A 16,411-nucleotide genomic window follows, 5' to 3' on the forward strand; every position below is an offset into this window, starting at 1 on the left:
CCTTTGTTTCATCTTTGAGCAGAAAGCATCAGAAGAGGATTTCCCCACCGTCAAATCCATCCCTGAAGCCTTGCCCCAAACCCCTTCCCCAGCCCGGAGGGTGAGTCCCCACCCATTGAGGTTAGTCTCTCCACCTGGGCACCGGACCCCACTGTTGCGACCCACTCAAGGATTGTTCTGCTGTGTCTTCCTTCTCTTTTTTTTCTACCTTTCTTTTTTTTTGTCCCTGTTGGTCAGTCCTGTGGGCAGACAAACATGCCATAATAGCTACCATCATTAAGAACACTCCTAATACATGCCCTTCCAGATCTTCCCCATTTCCAGGCTCCTAGTTACAGCAAACCCCCCTCAAGACTTGTCTGTACTCACACCTGCTTCATCTCCACCTGTAGCAGTGTCTGCTTGTTGTCCCCAATATAGGTCTTCTTGTTCTTACATAGCAATAGCTGAAGATATATTTCCCATCCTCCTTTGCCCCTAAGTGTGGCTAGTGGAATATGAGTGGAGGGACAGCCTCTGTTCTGTACCCTTAAAGAATCAGAATGACCTGACCAGGCGATGACACAGTGGATAGAGCGTCGGACTGGGATGCGGAGGACCCAAGTTCAAGACCCTGAGGTCACCAGCTTGAGCGTGGGTTCATCTAGTTTGAGCAAAGCTCACCAGCTTGGACCCAAGGTCGCTGGCTTGAGCAAGGGGTTACTCAGTCTGCTGTAGCCCCCCGGTCAAGGCACATATGAGAAAGCAATCAATGAACAACTAAAGTGTCACAACGAAAAACTGATAATTGATGCTTCTCATCTCTCTGTGTTCCTGTCTGTCCCTATCTATCCCTCTCTCTGACTCTCACTCTGTCTCTGTAAAAAAAATTAAAATTAAAATTAAAAAAATTAAAAAAAAAAAAAAGAAAAAAAAGAAAGCAAAGAATCAGAATGAGCCTGACCTGTGGTGGTGCAGGGGATAAAGCGTCAACCAGGAATGCTGAGGTCGCTGGTTCGAAACCCCAGGCTTGCCCGGTCAAGGCACATACAGGAAACAACTACTATGAGCTGATGTTTCCTGCTTCAACTGAAACACTATTTAACAGTAATTCGGTGGTGGGCGGGGAAGAGTTACCTTGGATCACTGAATGGGAGTAGGCTATTGAGAACTGCTGAGCAGCAACATAAAATAAAGCTTGGGATCCTGATGATGTGGAGCTGCCACGTCTGCCTGGGCTGCCTCCCTGGATGTTAAAAAAAAAAAAAAGTAAAACTAATTGCTTTTTAAAGCAATTTCAGGCTTAAGAAAAATTGGGTACAGAGTAGAAAATTCCCATCTATGTGGGAAATTTTCTATAACTGATGAGCTAATCGTGATGTGTTATCATTAACTGCAGCTTACATTAGGGTTCACTCTTGGGATTGAATGTTCTATGGATTAGGCCGAATGTATAAATGACACGGATCCACTTTTACAGCATCATGTAGAGTAATTCCACTGCCCTAAAAGTGCCTTAAAATGGCTTTATTGAGGGTTAGCGAACATAAAATAAAGTGCGCACCGGAGTTTTTACCTATGAATCCACCACTCAGATCAAAGCTTTAGAACAGCTGGCCTGACCTGTGGTGGCGCAGTGGATGAAGCACCCACGTGGAGCACGACGTCATCCATGTGGCTGGCTGTGTCAGTTCTTTCCTGTTCCTTCATTGCTGAGAAGTATCCATTGTACAGAGCACCACAATTTATCCATTTTCCATTGGTGGGCATTTGGTTTGTTTCCAGTTCTGGCATTAGGATAGAGTGGATATATGCAGTCCTTTCTCAGGGGTGGAGGAGAGGTATATGCTCTAGGAGGAGAGTTGTTGAACCAGAGAGTGGGTGTGCCGTTATTAAGTTATTATATACTGTTTCTTGGGTCCCAACTCACTTTGCTGTCCTCTGCTTCATGATATTGGCTTGGGGACTTTCTGCAAACCACATTTATGCTCTTGCCAGCTGGCTCCAAGTTAAGTTCGGCTACCAGAGGTGCTAGAGGAAGACTGCAAGGCTGGAGGAGGAAGAAGGAATAAGCTCCTTCCTGCCAGCATTACCATAACAAGGCTTTTCCACCGGCTCAGCAAGCATCTCATTTCCATAGCTCTAGCTCAACACAACTTGCAGATTTCCCAACTCTTAGAGAAGCAGCTTGGTTGCATACCTCCTCTGAGATACCAACCCCAGGCAATCAATGCCCCTCCTCCTCAGAGTTCTGGGTCCCAGCCCCATGGAGCCCTCTTCTGAGCTCACAAATCCTGGCACTAGCTAAGCTCTGTTGCCCTCAGACTGGGCTGCTCCTGAGAGGTTGCAAAATTTGAGGAGTTGCAGCCTCTTCTCTTTGTTATAGCCTTAGGTGGGAGGCTGTTGTAACAAAAGACCACAAACTGCCTGACTTTTGGTGGTGCAGTGGACAAAGCATCGATCTGGAATGCTGAGGTCACTGGTTCGAAACCCCAGGCTTGCCTGGACAAGGTACCGATGAGAAGCAACTAGGAGTTGATGCTACCTGCTCCCCCACCACATTTCTCTCTCTAAAGTCAATAAATAAAATCTTAAAAAAAAGAAAGAAGCCTGGCCTGACCTGTGGTGGCGCAGTGGATAAAGCATCAACCTGGAAACGCTGAGGTTGCTGGTTCAAAGCCCTGGGCTTGCCTGGTCAAGGCACATATGGGAGTTGATGCTTCCTGCTGCTCCTCCCCCCTTCTCTCTCTCTCTCTCTCTCTCTCTCTCTCTCTCTCTCTCTCCTCTCTATAATGAATAAATAAAATCTTTAAAAAAGAAAGAAACAAAGAAAGAAAGAAAGAAAGAAAGAAAGAAAGAAAGAAAGAAAGAAAGAAAGAAGCCTGACCAGGCGATGGCACAGTGGATAGAGCGTCAGATAGGATGGAGGACCCAGGTTTGAAACCCCGAGGTTGCCGGCTTGAACGCAGGCTCATCCAGCTTGAGCGCGCGGTCGCTGGCTTGAGCGTGGGATCATAGACATGACCCCATGGTCACTGGCTTGAAGCCCAAGGTCACTGGCTTGAGCTCAAGGTCGCTGGCTTGAGCAAGGGGACGCTCGCTCTGCTGGAGCCCCCCGGTCAAGGCACATATGAGAAAGCAATCAATGAACAACTAAGGAGCTGCAACAAAGAATTGATGCTTTTCATCTCTCTCCCTTCCTGACTGTCCCTATCTGTCCCTCTCTCTGTCTCTGTCACAAAAACAAAACAAAACAAAACAAAAAAGAGACCACAAACCAAGCAGTTTACACAACAGAAATGTATTGTCTCCCAGTTCTGGATCCCAGAAGTTCAGGATCAAGGTGACAGCAGGGTTGTGATTCCTCTAAAGTGCTAAGGAAGAGTGTGTCACTGTTTCTGCTTTCTGACAGGATCTCTAGACTGATCGAGAAATGGATAAGAAGAGTGGTGTTGGGCCTGACCTGTGGTGGCGCAGTGGATAAAGCGTCGACCTGGAAATGCTGAGGTCGCCAGTTCGAAACCCTGGGCTTGCCTGGTCAAGGCACGTATGGGAGTTGATGCTTCCAGCTCCTCCCCCCCTTCTCTCTCTCCTCTCTCTCCCTCTCTGTCTCTCTCCTCTCTAAAAATGAATAAATAAATAAATAATTTAAAAAAAAGAGTGGTGTTAGGAATCACATTCTGAAAGAGGGGCTTTGGAGATTGGTTTATTTTCATCTTTGGACTTGGGAACACCATAAAGTTTCAAGGTCCCACTCCTCCCCATCCACTGCCCTGCCTTTTACACATAGCGCTCTGCTGCCTTGCAAAGGAACACCCATTCTCCTCTAGACCCATTGCAACAATCCCCTGTTGCCATTAGACCCACAATGGTAGTCCAATTCTGGCATGGTCTAAGGATACAGGTACATGCTAAGACCCAGGAGGAAATAGCTTATACACCAAAAGGATAGCAAGATTCTTTTGCTAATAAATACTTGCAGAAACCTAGGGACATATGTGTGGGAGTGAATTCTAAGGATGTTATACCAAGGAGGATGGAAGGTAACATCAGGTTGGGCATAACTTATTAAGCTGTGTCCATTTACCAAGGGTTCCACATTTAATGTTAGCCCATGTAGCTGGAAGGCACTTCAACAGCCTACCTTGTTGGTTGACTTAAATTTGAACTCACCTGTGGCCTAAATTCAATATCCAGATTCCAGAACAACCCTGGCTATGAGAAAGAACCCAAAGGTGTAATTCCTAGCGGAAACTGCAGCGATCAGTGTCCTGAACTTGTAAGTTGCACTTATGGTGATCTCTCTCATATCTCAATTTGCCTATCTGACCATGTACAAAAGGCGATGGCCCTCGGAGGATGACTATGGACTAATGTAAGCTTAACCAGGCAGTGACTCCAGCTGAAGCGCTGTTCCAGATGCAGGCTTTTTACTGAAGCAGTAAATAAACAAATAAAATAAAAATAATGTTTGGTGGGGTTTTTTGGATTATGAAATTTATATCATGTATCTGTGTGCTACATTGACCGGGTTACTGTGTGACTCATAAGGCTGCCAATTTTGTGTGGGGATCAGAGCAAGTGATAACTGTGCAGTGAGTTTAGGCTGCTGTGCAAGCTCCTCTTCCAATTAGGCCCTTTGACCCAGCAGATTCAATAATACTAAAGTATCTGGAAAATACTGATATTGTGTGGTGTCTCTAGCAAGCACCAATAGCAGAATCACTGTGCAGATCTCTAAGGAAAAACCCATGCCCTTTTCTTTCAATAACAATTCTTCTTTGGCTTGCTCTCAGGCCCTGGTAGAGATTGAACTCTTAAGATTACTAGTGACTGTGTGACCTCAGCTTTCCATCAGGAACTAGGCTTTTGTCCCATCGAGCCATAGGTAGGGCATGTGCTCCGCTGCATCACAATGAGTGGAAATGAAATTTTAATTTTAAAAAAAATTTTTACCTATTGGCCCTGGCCGATCGGCTCAGTGGTAGAGCGTCGGCCTGGCGTGCAGGGGACCCAGGTTCAATTCCCGGCCAGGGCACATAGGAGAAGCGCTCATTTGCTTCTCCACCCCCCCTCCTTCCTCTCTGTCTCTCTCTTCCCCTCCCGCAGCCAAGGCTCCATTGGAGCAAAGATGGCCCGGGCGCTGAGGATGGCTCCTTGGCCTCTGCCCCAGGTGCTAGAGTGGCTCTGGTCGCGACAGAGCGACGCCCCGGAGGGGCAGAGCGTCGCCCCCTGGTGGGCAGAGCATCGCCCCTGGTGGGCGTGCCGGGTGGATCCCGGTCGGGCACATGCAGGAGTCTGTCTGACTGTCTCTCCCCGTTTCCAGCTTCAGGAAAAAAAAAAATTTTACCTATTGACTTTTAGAGAGAGAGGTAGGGAGAGAAAGAGAGAGAGAGAGAGATACATTGATCCATTATTCCACCCATTCATGCCATCATTGGTTGATTCTTTTATGTGCCCTGACCAGGAATTGAACACACACCTTAGTGTATCAGGACCACGCTCTAACCAACTGATCTACCTGGCCAGGGCTGGAAATGGGATTTTAGAAATAAAAGCTCAGGTGGTTTCAGAACGCACACAAAGTTGCACGAGCAAGTGCTTCCAACTCCTTTGACACCAAGTCCTGCAACATGGCCTCCTCTCCTTCAACGGTGTCCATGCTTCCTGAAATGTTTTGTATGACCAGTTGATTGAGGAGAAGGTAACTCAAGCCTGGTTTATGATGGTTCTGCCCAATCTGCCAGTGTATGGTTGCAGCGTTATAGTACCACTGTTAGGTGACCCTGCAGACAGTGGCAAAGGAAAATTCTCCAAGTTGGCAGAACCTTGAGCAGTACAGCTGATTGCCCATTCGTTTAAAAAAATTTCCAACTTCATTGACATATAATTGACACACACCATTGTGTAAGTTTAAGATGTGCAGTTTGATCATTTGGTACATGTATATCTTGTGAAATATTTACAACAGTACGGTTAGCTACCACATCCTTCAGCTCTCACTATTACCATTTTGTTAATTTGTGTGTGTGTGTGTGTGTGTGTGACAAAGACAGAGAGAGAGAGAGAGGGACAGATAGGGACAGGAAGGGAGAGAGATGAGAAACATCCATTCTTCGTTGCGGAACCTTAGCTGTTCATTGATTGATTTCTCATTTGTGCCTTTACCAGGGGGCTACAGCAGAGCGAGTGACCCCTTGCTCAAGCCAATGACATTAGGTTCAAACTGGTGAGCCTTGCTCAACCCAGATGAGCCCGCACTCAAGCCGGAAACCTCGGGGTTTCAAACCTGGGTCCTCTGCATCCCAGTCTGATGCTCTATCCACTGCACCACTGCCTGGTCAGGCCCATTTTGTTGATGTTGGTGATGAGAACATTTAAAATCTACTCTCATCACAACTTGCAAATATACAATACAGTATTGTTAACTATAGTTATCATGCTGTATGTCAGATCCCCAGAACTGATTCACCTTATAACTGAAAGTTTGTACCCTTTGACGAACATCTCCCCATCTCTCTCACCCACAGCTCCCGTCAACCACCACCCATGAGTTCAATGTTTTTAGAGTCTACATATAAGTGAGAATATAGAGTATTTGCCTTTTTCTGACTTATTTCACTTAGCACTACAGTGTCTTCAAGGTCTATTCATGTTGCCCAGGTAGGTTAGCTCAGTCAGGTAGAGCATCATCCCCAAACACCAAGGCTGTGGGTTCAATTCCCAGTCAGGGCACATACAGAAAGCAACCATTGAACACACAACTAAGTGGAACAACAAATGAATATGGTCTCTATCTCTCTCCCTTCTCCTGTCTCTCTAAAATCAATCAATCAAAAAAAGGTCCATGCATATTGTCACAAATAGCAGGATTTTCTTCTTCTTCTCTGGTTTATTTTTTGGTGTTGTTGTTGTTTATATTTCTGATGTGAGAAGCAGGGAGACAGAGAGACAGACTCCCGCATGCGCCCGACCGGGATCCACCTGGCAACCCACTAAGGGGCGATGTTCTGCCCATCTGGGGCGTCGCTCTGTTGCAACCAGAGCTATTCTAGTGCCTGAGGTGGAGGCCATAGAGCCATCCTCAGTGCCCGGGCCAACTATGCTCCAATGGAGCCTTGGCTGCAGGAGGGGAAGAGAGAGACAGAGAGGAAGGAGAGGGGGAGGGGTGGAGAAGCAAATGGGCGCTTCTCCTGTGTGCCCTGACCTCCCGGGACTTCCACGCGCCGGGCCGACACTCTACTACTGAGCCGACCAGCCATGGCCAGGATTTTCTTCTTTTTATTGTTGAATAATACTCCACTATATACGCATACTACATTTTCTTTATCCATTCATCCATTCACGGGCACTTAGGTTATTTCCATATCTTGGCTATTGCTGGATCATGTGGTAGTTCTATCTCTAATTTTCTGAGGGTCTTCCATACTGTTTGACATAGTGGCTGCATCGATTTGCATTCCCAACAGTGAACAAGGATTCCTATCTTCACATCCTCACTAACACTTACCTGTTGTCTTTAAAAAAAATTTTCATTTATTAATTTTTAGAAAGAGAGGAAGAGGAGAGAGAGAGAGAGAGAGAGAGAGAGAGAGAGAGAGAGAGAGAGAGATTGAGAGGAACATGGATTTGTTGTTCCACTTACTTATTCATGCACTGGTTGATTCCTGTATGTGTCCCAACTGGGTATTGAACCTGAAACGTTGCTGTATTGGGACAACTCTGTAACCAACTGAGCTACCTGGCCAAGGCATCTCTTGTCTTTTTTTTTTTTTTTGTATTTTTCTGAAGTTGGTAACGGGGAGGCAGTCAGACAGACTCCCACATGCACCCAACCGGGATCCATCCAGCACACCCACCAGGGGGCGATGATCTGCCCATCTGGGACATTGCTCTGTTGCAACCAGAGCCATTCTAGCACCTGAGGCAGAGGCCACAGAGCCATCCTCAGCGCTCGGGTCAACTTTTGCTCCAATGGAGCCTTGGCTGCGGGAGGGGAAGAGAGAGACAGAGAGGAAGGAGGGGGGGGGGTGGAGAAGCAGATGGGTGCTTCTCCTGTGTGCCCTGGCTGGGAATCGAACCCGGGACTCCTACTCACCAGGCTGATGCTCTACCACTGAGCCAACCGGCCAGGGCCATCTCTTGTCTTTTTTATGATAGCTATTCTAACAGATGGGAGGTGATATCTCATTGTGGTTTTAGATTGCTTTTCCCTGGTGATTAATGATGTTGAACATCTTTTCATGTACCTGTTGGCCATCTGTACGTCTTCTTTAGAAAAATGTTGATTTGCCTGACCTGTGGTGGTGCAATGGATAAAGCATCAACCTGGAATGCTGAGGTTGCCAGTTCAAAACCCCGGGCTTGCCTAGTCAAGGCACATATGGGAGTTGATGCTTTCTCTTTCTCTGTCTCCTCTAAAATGAATAAATAAAATCTAAAAAAAAAATTTGATTCAGGTCCTTTACACATTTTTATTTTATTTTATTTTATTTATTCATTTTTAGAGAGGACAGAGAGAGGGAGAGAGACAGAGAAGGGGGGAGGAGCTGGAAGCATCAACTCCCATATGTGCCTTGACCAGGCAAGCCCAGGGTTTCGAACTGGCGACCTCAGCATTTCCAGGTCGACGCTTTATCCACTGCACCACTACAGGTCAGGCCCTTTACACATTTTTAATTGCATTACTATTATTATTATTATTATTATTATTATTATTTTACTGTTGAGTTATAAGAGTTCTTTTTATATTTTGGATAGAAACCCCTTATTCTATATCTGGTTTGCAAATATTTTTCCCCATTCTGTAGGTGACCTTTTCATTGTGTCAGTGGTTTCCTTGGATGTGCAGAAGCTGTGTAAAGTGATGTTCATTGTCCATTCTGACAGGCCTGAGAGATGGCTAAAAGTATAGATCTACAGTGACTCGTAGGAAACTGCCAATGATTTGGCTGAATGATCATAACTTGGAAAGGACAGGGTTGGACGTTTGGTTACGGAGGTTTGGGGAAGAAGAATATGAATGAACTCCTCAGAAGGGCATCCACTGCAGAGGAGACTCTCAGTATCAGGGTGGATGAAATAATGTGTTCTGTAAATGCCAGCCAACCCCTTTCCCAGCCACCTCAGTGCTTGCTCAATGGGCCCAGAAACAAAGTGGCCGTGGTGGCAATGGTGGGTTATGCATGGGTTTAGCAACATAGACTTCTCTCCAAAGCCAACCTGGCCCTGGCTGCTTGTAAGGGCTGACTCTGTCAACAGCCGCAAATCATACTGCCACAGACATTGCACTTTTCCCGTGGGGTGCAGCCAGCTTCTGGTGGAGAGAGCACCTTGAAAGCTGTGCCACTGAGAATTCAGATCTTTCAGGAATGAAAATGTGCCTGACCTGTGGTGGCGCAGTGAATAAAGCGTCGACCTGGAAATGCTGAGGTCGCCAGTTCGAAACCCTGGGCTTGCCTGGTCAAGGCACATATGGGAGTTGATGCTTCCAGCTCCTCCCCCATTCTCTTTCTCTGTCTCTCCTCTCTGTCTCTCCCTCTCCTCTCTAAAAGGAATAAATAAAAAAAAAATTAAAAAATAAGAAAATGTAACTCCACCATTGGTTACAGTATAGAACCCCAACCAGCCAGTATGCCAGCTAAGAGCAAGAGAAATATGGAAAAGATAGTAGAAGGAAACTATCAAAATCAATTTTGGATTCCTGACCAGTTATATAAAAGTGTTACAGCCATGTATAATTTCTTCTTCAATTATATTAGCTAATTGTATATATATATAACATACTATTTCCTTTTTTACTTCTCCTTCCCCTTTATTACTTTATATAGCAGTTGTTTTAATGGGTAACTTCACAATGTAGTCTCTGGGTCACAGAATATTCAGTGGGATTGTGATTTATTTAGGTGAGCAACTAACATCATTAATACTAGAGAAGATTACAAAGGTTGTTGTGACTTTGTGTATCTCCCCTTTGGGGAGAGGGTGGGAGTATATTTATTTTTGAAGGATGCTGGCATTTTGTCAGGCAGGAACATAAAGTTGTCAGCATTGTTGATGGAAGTTCAAATACATGTAGAAGGGTTTGTATTAATGCTGAGAAGCCAAAGGGGTAGAGGGTAAATTGTGCTACATTTAGCTTTGGCAAGGGAGAAGCTGTAACCGCATTTCTTTCTTGTCTTCTGGCTTTCTGTTAGGTTCCCCCAGGAGCAACGCTACAGAAAGGACAAGGCAGGAGAAGGGAACAAGGATTTTGCTTTTTCTTGTTTGCTTTCTGTTTCTGTTGCTGTCATCCAACCTTGGCCCTCAGCCTGCCAACATCAGTTGTTCTCCATATCCAGCTCAGAACCAGTCAAAGAACACTCCCCTCAGAAGTTGGAGTCCGGATTTACGTGGCCCCTCTCTTTTTTTTAAATTTATTTATTTATTCATTTTAGAGAGGAGAGGGAGACAGAGAGAGGAGAGACAGAGAGAGAGAAGGGGGGGAGGAGCTGGAAGCATCAACTCCCCTATGTGCCTTGACCAGGCAAGCCCAGGGTTTCTAACCAGCGACCTCAGCATTTCCAGGTTGATGCTTTATCCACTGCACCACCACAGGTCAGGCTGTGGCCCCTCTCTTAAGCCTCAGCAATATTGGTAGCAGCCATTTGGCACCCTCTCTTCAGAATCTGATTTCCAGCTTTGCCGGGCCCATCCTCTGAACTTAGAGATTCATAACTCCATCTCTTCTTGTTCTCCCAGACTTGAAAGTGAGAGCTGCTTCTTGCAGTTATTACCTCTGTGGTATTGCAGTTCCTTTGAGTCTTCTTTCCATCTAACTACCTGATTAACCTATTCACTATATTCAATCCTCTCTATTGAAATATTTTGTGTAGTTTGTTTTCCCAGCTGGATCCTGATTTACAGTGTCCTTTAATGGTTATTTATCAATTATACCTCCACAGTGCTGGAACAATAAAAATAAGAAAAGTGGGCAAAGTATATGAATGGGGAGTTTATAGAAGAAAACCTCAAAATGCTGAGAGCCATAATAAGATGTTCAAACCCATCGATTATCAGAGAAATGTAAATTAAAACAACAATGAGATATCACTTTACCCATTAGATTGGCAAATACATACACAAACACAACCACACACACTTAGAAACACAGGTAATACCAAATGCTGGTACTGATGTCAGGATATATGGATCCAGGACCCCTTGTGCAGCAGGGAATACAGGCACAACCATTCTGGAGAACAATATGTCAATATCTAGTTAAATTATGTATATACCTATCATAAGTCTTTGTAATTCTTCTCTTAAGTATGCATCACAAAGAAATTCTTACACAAGGTGCCTGGCCAGTCAGTGATGCAGTAGATAGAGTGTCAACTTGGGATGCTGAGGACTCCTGTTTGAATTTCTTTTTTCCTTTTCTTTTTTTTTTAATTTTTATTTTTTTCAGAGACAGAGAGAGAGTCAGAGAGAGGGATAGACAGGGACAGACAGACAGGAACGAAGGGATGAGAAGCATCAATTATTAGTTTTTCGTTGTGACACCTTAGCTGTTCATTGATTGCTTTCTCATATGTGCCTTGAGCACTGGCCTTCAGCAGACCGAGTAACCCCTTGCTCGAGCCAGCGACCTTGGGTCCAAGCTGGTGAGCTTTTGCTCAAACCAGATGAGCCCACGCTCAACCTGGTTCCTCGGCATCCCAGTCCGATCCTCTACCCACTGCGCCACTGCCTGGTCAGGCTCTTTTCTTTTTTAAAAAAGATTTTATTTATTCATTTTAGAGAGAAGAGAGATAAAGAGAGAAGGGGGGTAGGAGTAGGAAGCATCAACTCCCATATGCGCCTTGGCCAGGCAAGCCCAGGGTTTTGAACCTGCAACTTCAACATTCCAGGTCAATGTTTTATCCACTGTGCCACCACAGGTCAGGCTGAGGACCCAAGTTTGAAACCCTGAGGTTTCTGGCTTGAGCGCTGGCTCACCAGCTTGAGTGTGGGTTCACCAGCTTAAGTGTGGGATCATAGATATGACCCTAGGCCACTGGCTTGAGCCCAAGGTCTTCTGCTTAAGCAAGTGGTCACTAGCTTAGCTGGAACCCCCCAGTCAAGGCACGTATGAGAAGCAATGAATGAACAACTAAAGTGCCACAACTGTTAGTTGATGCTCTCATCTCTCTCCCTTCTTGTCTGTCTGTCTTTCTCTTGCACTAAAAAAGAAAAATCCAAGTGAAAACAGGTAGTGAAGAATTATAAGGTAGCGATATGGGAGAAAGAAGAAACTGAGAGAGAGGTGAGCTCAACATTTAAGGTAGCTTACCCCTTAAGGCTACCTGCTAATTCTAGAGGAGGCAGATAAGAAGCTGAGCACAGCTGTTGATAGACTTTCCTGTTTTGATTGGCATGAAATAAAAAATTGAATTAATTAATTAATTAATTAAAAGTTGGAGCTCAGGGTCCACTGAAGAGGTGGCACCTCATGCTTTGGGTTGAAAACCCAAAGGTTTAGGAGTAAGTGTTAACTGGAAATAAAGGATCCCTGTCCCCTAAGGAACTATTGTCAAACTCTCAGCCATTTCAATCCCTGAAGACTGGATAAAGAAAATCCAAGATTTCTAGTGTTGTAGTTGTTTGCTAGAGCAAATATAAATCTTCTCTGAAAGAAAAGAGCATCATTCTTGGCTGCAAATTATTTGTACAGTTTTTCATATACTGTTTCCAATGTTCAGCACTCAATTTAAAATAACCAGGCCAGCCCTGGCTGGATAGCTCGGTTGGTTAGACCATCATCCCAAACTGCAGAGGTTGCCAGTTCAATCCCCAGTCAGGGCACATACAGGAAAAGATGAATGTTCCTGTCTATAGATCTCTTTCTCTCTAAAAAAAAAAAAATTAAATAAACATTAAAAATAAAATAAGCCTGACCAGGTGGTGGCGCAGTGGATAGAGCGTCGGACTGGGATGCGGAAGGACCCAGGTTCGAGACCCCGAAGTCGCCAACTTGAGCGCGGGCTCATCTGGCTTGAGCAAAGAGCTCACCAGCTTAGACCCTAGGTCGCTGGCTCCAGCAGGGGGTTACTCAGTCTGCTGAAGGCCCACGGTCAAGGCACATCTGAGAAAGCAATCAATGAACAACTAAGAAGTCGCAACGCACAACGAGAAACTGATGATTGATGCTTCTCATCTCTCTCCGTTCCTGTCTGTCTGTCCCTGTCTATCTCTGCCTCTGTAAAATAAATAAATAAATAAATAAAATAAAATAAAATAAAATAACAAGGTCATAGGGAGGGAAGAACATATAATAAAAATAAAATTAGAAAAGTAACAAATTACAGAAACAGAGTTACAGGGACTCTAGTAGTTGAATAATCACACAGACTTTAAATAATTATATTTAATACATTTAAAGAAATAGAAGACAAAATTGAGAAATTCAGTAGACAATTTGAAACTACAAAAAGAATTCAATGAAAATTCTAGAAATATACAATAAACAAAATTAAGATCTCAATGGGGCCTGACCTGTGGTGGCGCAGTGGATAAAGCGTCGACCTGGAAATGCTGAGGTCATCGGTTCAAAACCCTGGGCTTGCCTGGTCAAGGCACATATGGGAGTTGATGCTTCCAGCTCCTCCCCCCTGTCTCTCTCTCTCCCTCTCTCTCTCCTCTCTAAAATGAATAAATAAATAAATAAAAATTAAAAAAAAAAAAAAAGATCTCAATGGGTAGGTTAAACAGGAGTTAAAGAGAGAATTAGTGAACTGGAAGTTAGGTCAGAAGAAAATAGCCAGAATAAAGTTTGAAGAGGTAAAAGAATAGTAAAAAAAAAACAAAATTAAAGAAGGTAAAAGACAGCCTGACCAGGCGGTGGTGCAGTGGATAGAGCATCAGACTGGGATGTGGAAGGACCCAGGTTTGAGACCCTGAGGTTGCCAGCTTGAGCGCGGGCTCATCTGGCTTGAGCAAAAAGCTCACCAGTTTGGACCCAGGGTCGCTGGCTCCAGCAAGGGGTTACTCGGTCTGCTGAAGGCCCGTGGTCAAGGCACATATGGGAGGGCAATCAATGAACAACTAAGAAGTCACAACGCACAACAAAAAACTGATGATTGATGCTTTTCATCTCTCCGTTCCTGTCTGTCTGTCCCTGTCTATCTGTCTCTCTGACTCTGTAAAAAAAAAAAAAAAAAAAAAAAAGAAGGTAAAAGACATAAAGAATACAAAAAGAAAATAGAATAGACTTTTTATTGTAGTATAAGGAAAGGAAAGAAAGAATAGGACATAAACAGTATTTAAAGAGTTAATGGCTGAAAACTTTCCAAAATTCACGACAAACATCAAATCATAATTTCTAGAAATTGTATGAACCCACCAAATCTGCCTGAGCAGCAGTGCCACAGTAGATAAAGCAGCAACTTGAGACTCTGAGGTCCCAGGCTCAAAACCCCGAAGTCACTGGCTTCAGTGCAAGCTCATTTGGCTTAAGCATGGGATCACTGACATGATCCCATGGTCACTGTCTTGAACCCAAAGGTCGATGACTTGAAGCTCAAAGTCGTTGGTTTGAGCAAGGGATCACTGGCTCAGCTGGAGTCCTTCAATCAAGGTACATATGAGAAGCAATAATTGAACAACTACAGTGCTGCAACTACAAGTTGATATTTCTCATCTCTCCCCCACCCAAAAAAAAAGAAAAAAAAAAAAAGAAAACTATCTGACCAGGTGGTGGCACAGTAGATAGAGCATCATTCTGGGACACTGAGGACCCAAGTTCAAAACCCTGAAGTCACCAGCTTGAGACCTGGGATGCTGGCATAAGCATGGGATCATAGACATGACCTCATGGTTGCTAGCTTGAGCCCAAAGTCTCTGGCTTGAGCAACGGGGTCACTGGCTCAGCTGGAGCTCCCCAGTCAAGATACATGTGAGAAAGCAATTAATGAACAACTAGGGTGTTGCAAAAAAGAATTAATGTGTCTCATCTCTCTTCCTCCCTGCCTATCTGTCTGTCTCTCTCACACTAAAAAAAAAAAAAAAAAAAAAAAAAAAAGGAAAGCCACACTTAAGCACATCAGAGTAAAACTTACAAAAAAGTGAAGACAAACATATTAAATGCACTCAGAGGAGGAGAAAAAAGACCAATTACCTTTATAATTATGCAATTAGAGTGACAGCCCACTTCTCAGTACAAATTACAGAAACTGGAAAACAAGAAAATGATATATTTGCTTTAGTGGCAAAACTAACTGCCAACCCTGACTTTTATAACCAATTGAAATATCTATAATAGATCACAAAAATAGCAACAAATTCTTCCCATCTGGTGTGCACATCCTTTTGCAACATGACTTTGCATCTCCTCTCTTCAAGAGATGGAGTCCATTTCTCCACCATTAAACCTGGCCTTGGGCTATGTGATTTGCTTTGGCCAGTGGATAAAATCATCAACCTGGAACGTTGAGGTCGCTGGTTTGAAGCCCTGGGCTTGCCAGATCAAGGCACATCTGGAAGTTGATGCTTCCTGCTCCTCTCCCTTCTATCTCTCTTCTCTCTCTAAAAATGATGAATAAATAAAACCTAAAAAGAAATTTAAAAAAAGAAGAAGTATGAAGCTTTCAAAGAGGCAAACAGCTTTCTGTGACCCTTCAAATTATCTTCTCCATGTGGTGGAATGAAGAAAAAGACCACACATTTTGTAGAAGGTGGGGAAGCTGGCAACAGGGAAGACCAGATCAACAGACTTATTAGAAGTATCTACCATGGTTATTTTTATAATCTGGTCAGTTAATAAACAGAGAAGTGACAGTTTTAAAATTGAAATGTATTGTTGTCTCGGTGACCTTTTGTTAGCCTGCCTCTGCTGTCCCTTAGCTATTCTGGCAAATCTTGGTATGGCATAAAGTAAGCCAAATCAACAGTCATTGCATCCAAAACTAGGGTTCAGTTTGTATCTTGTGAAAAACATTTCTTGGGTGTAGTAAGGACTTGTCTGTACGAAAGAGAATTACTAATTTTTCACTTTTGAATTATGCCATTGAGTTGTCCAAAAAGGGTCTATCCTAAGAAAAACTATTTCACAGGCCTTTGTGCGTGATTTATTGGTAAGATAACAAAAGTAGTTTACATATAAAAATAAATTATTGCTGAAATAAAAAAGAAGAAGCATGAAGTTTAAAAAATACTTGTGTAGCCTGACCATGTGCTGGTACAGTAGATAGAGCATCATCGGACTGGGAGGCAGAGGACCCAGATTTGGCTGGGTCCAAGGTCACTGGCTTGAGTGTGGGCTTGTCTGGCTCAAGCATGGGTTCACCAGCTTGAGCACGGGGTCACTGGTTTGAGCATGGGATCATAGACATGACCCCTTGGTGGCTGGCTTAAGTCCAAGATTGATGGCTTGAGCAAGGGGTCACTCACTCTGCTGAAACTCCCCACCCCCAGT

Source organism: Saccopteryx bilineata, chromosome X (genome assembly GCF_036850765.1).
Source record: "Saccopteryx bilineata isolate mSacBil1 chromosome X, mSacBil1_pri_phased_curated, whole genome shotgun sequence".
Lineage (NCBI taxonomy): Eukaryota > Metazoa > Chordata > Mammalia > Chiroptera > Emballonuridae > Saccopteryx > Saccopteryx bilineata.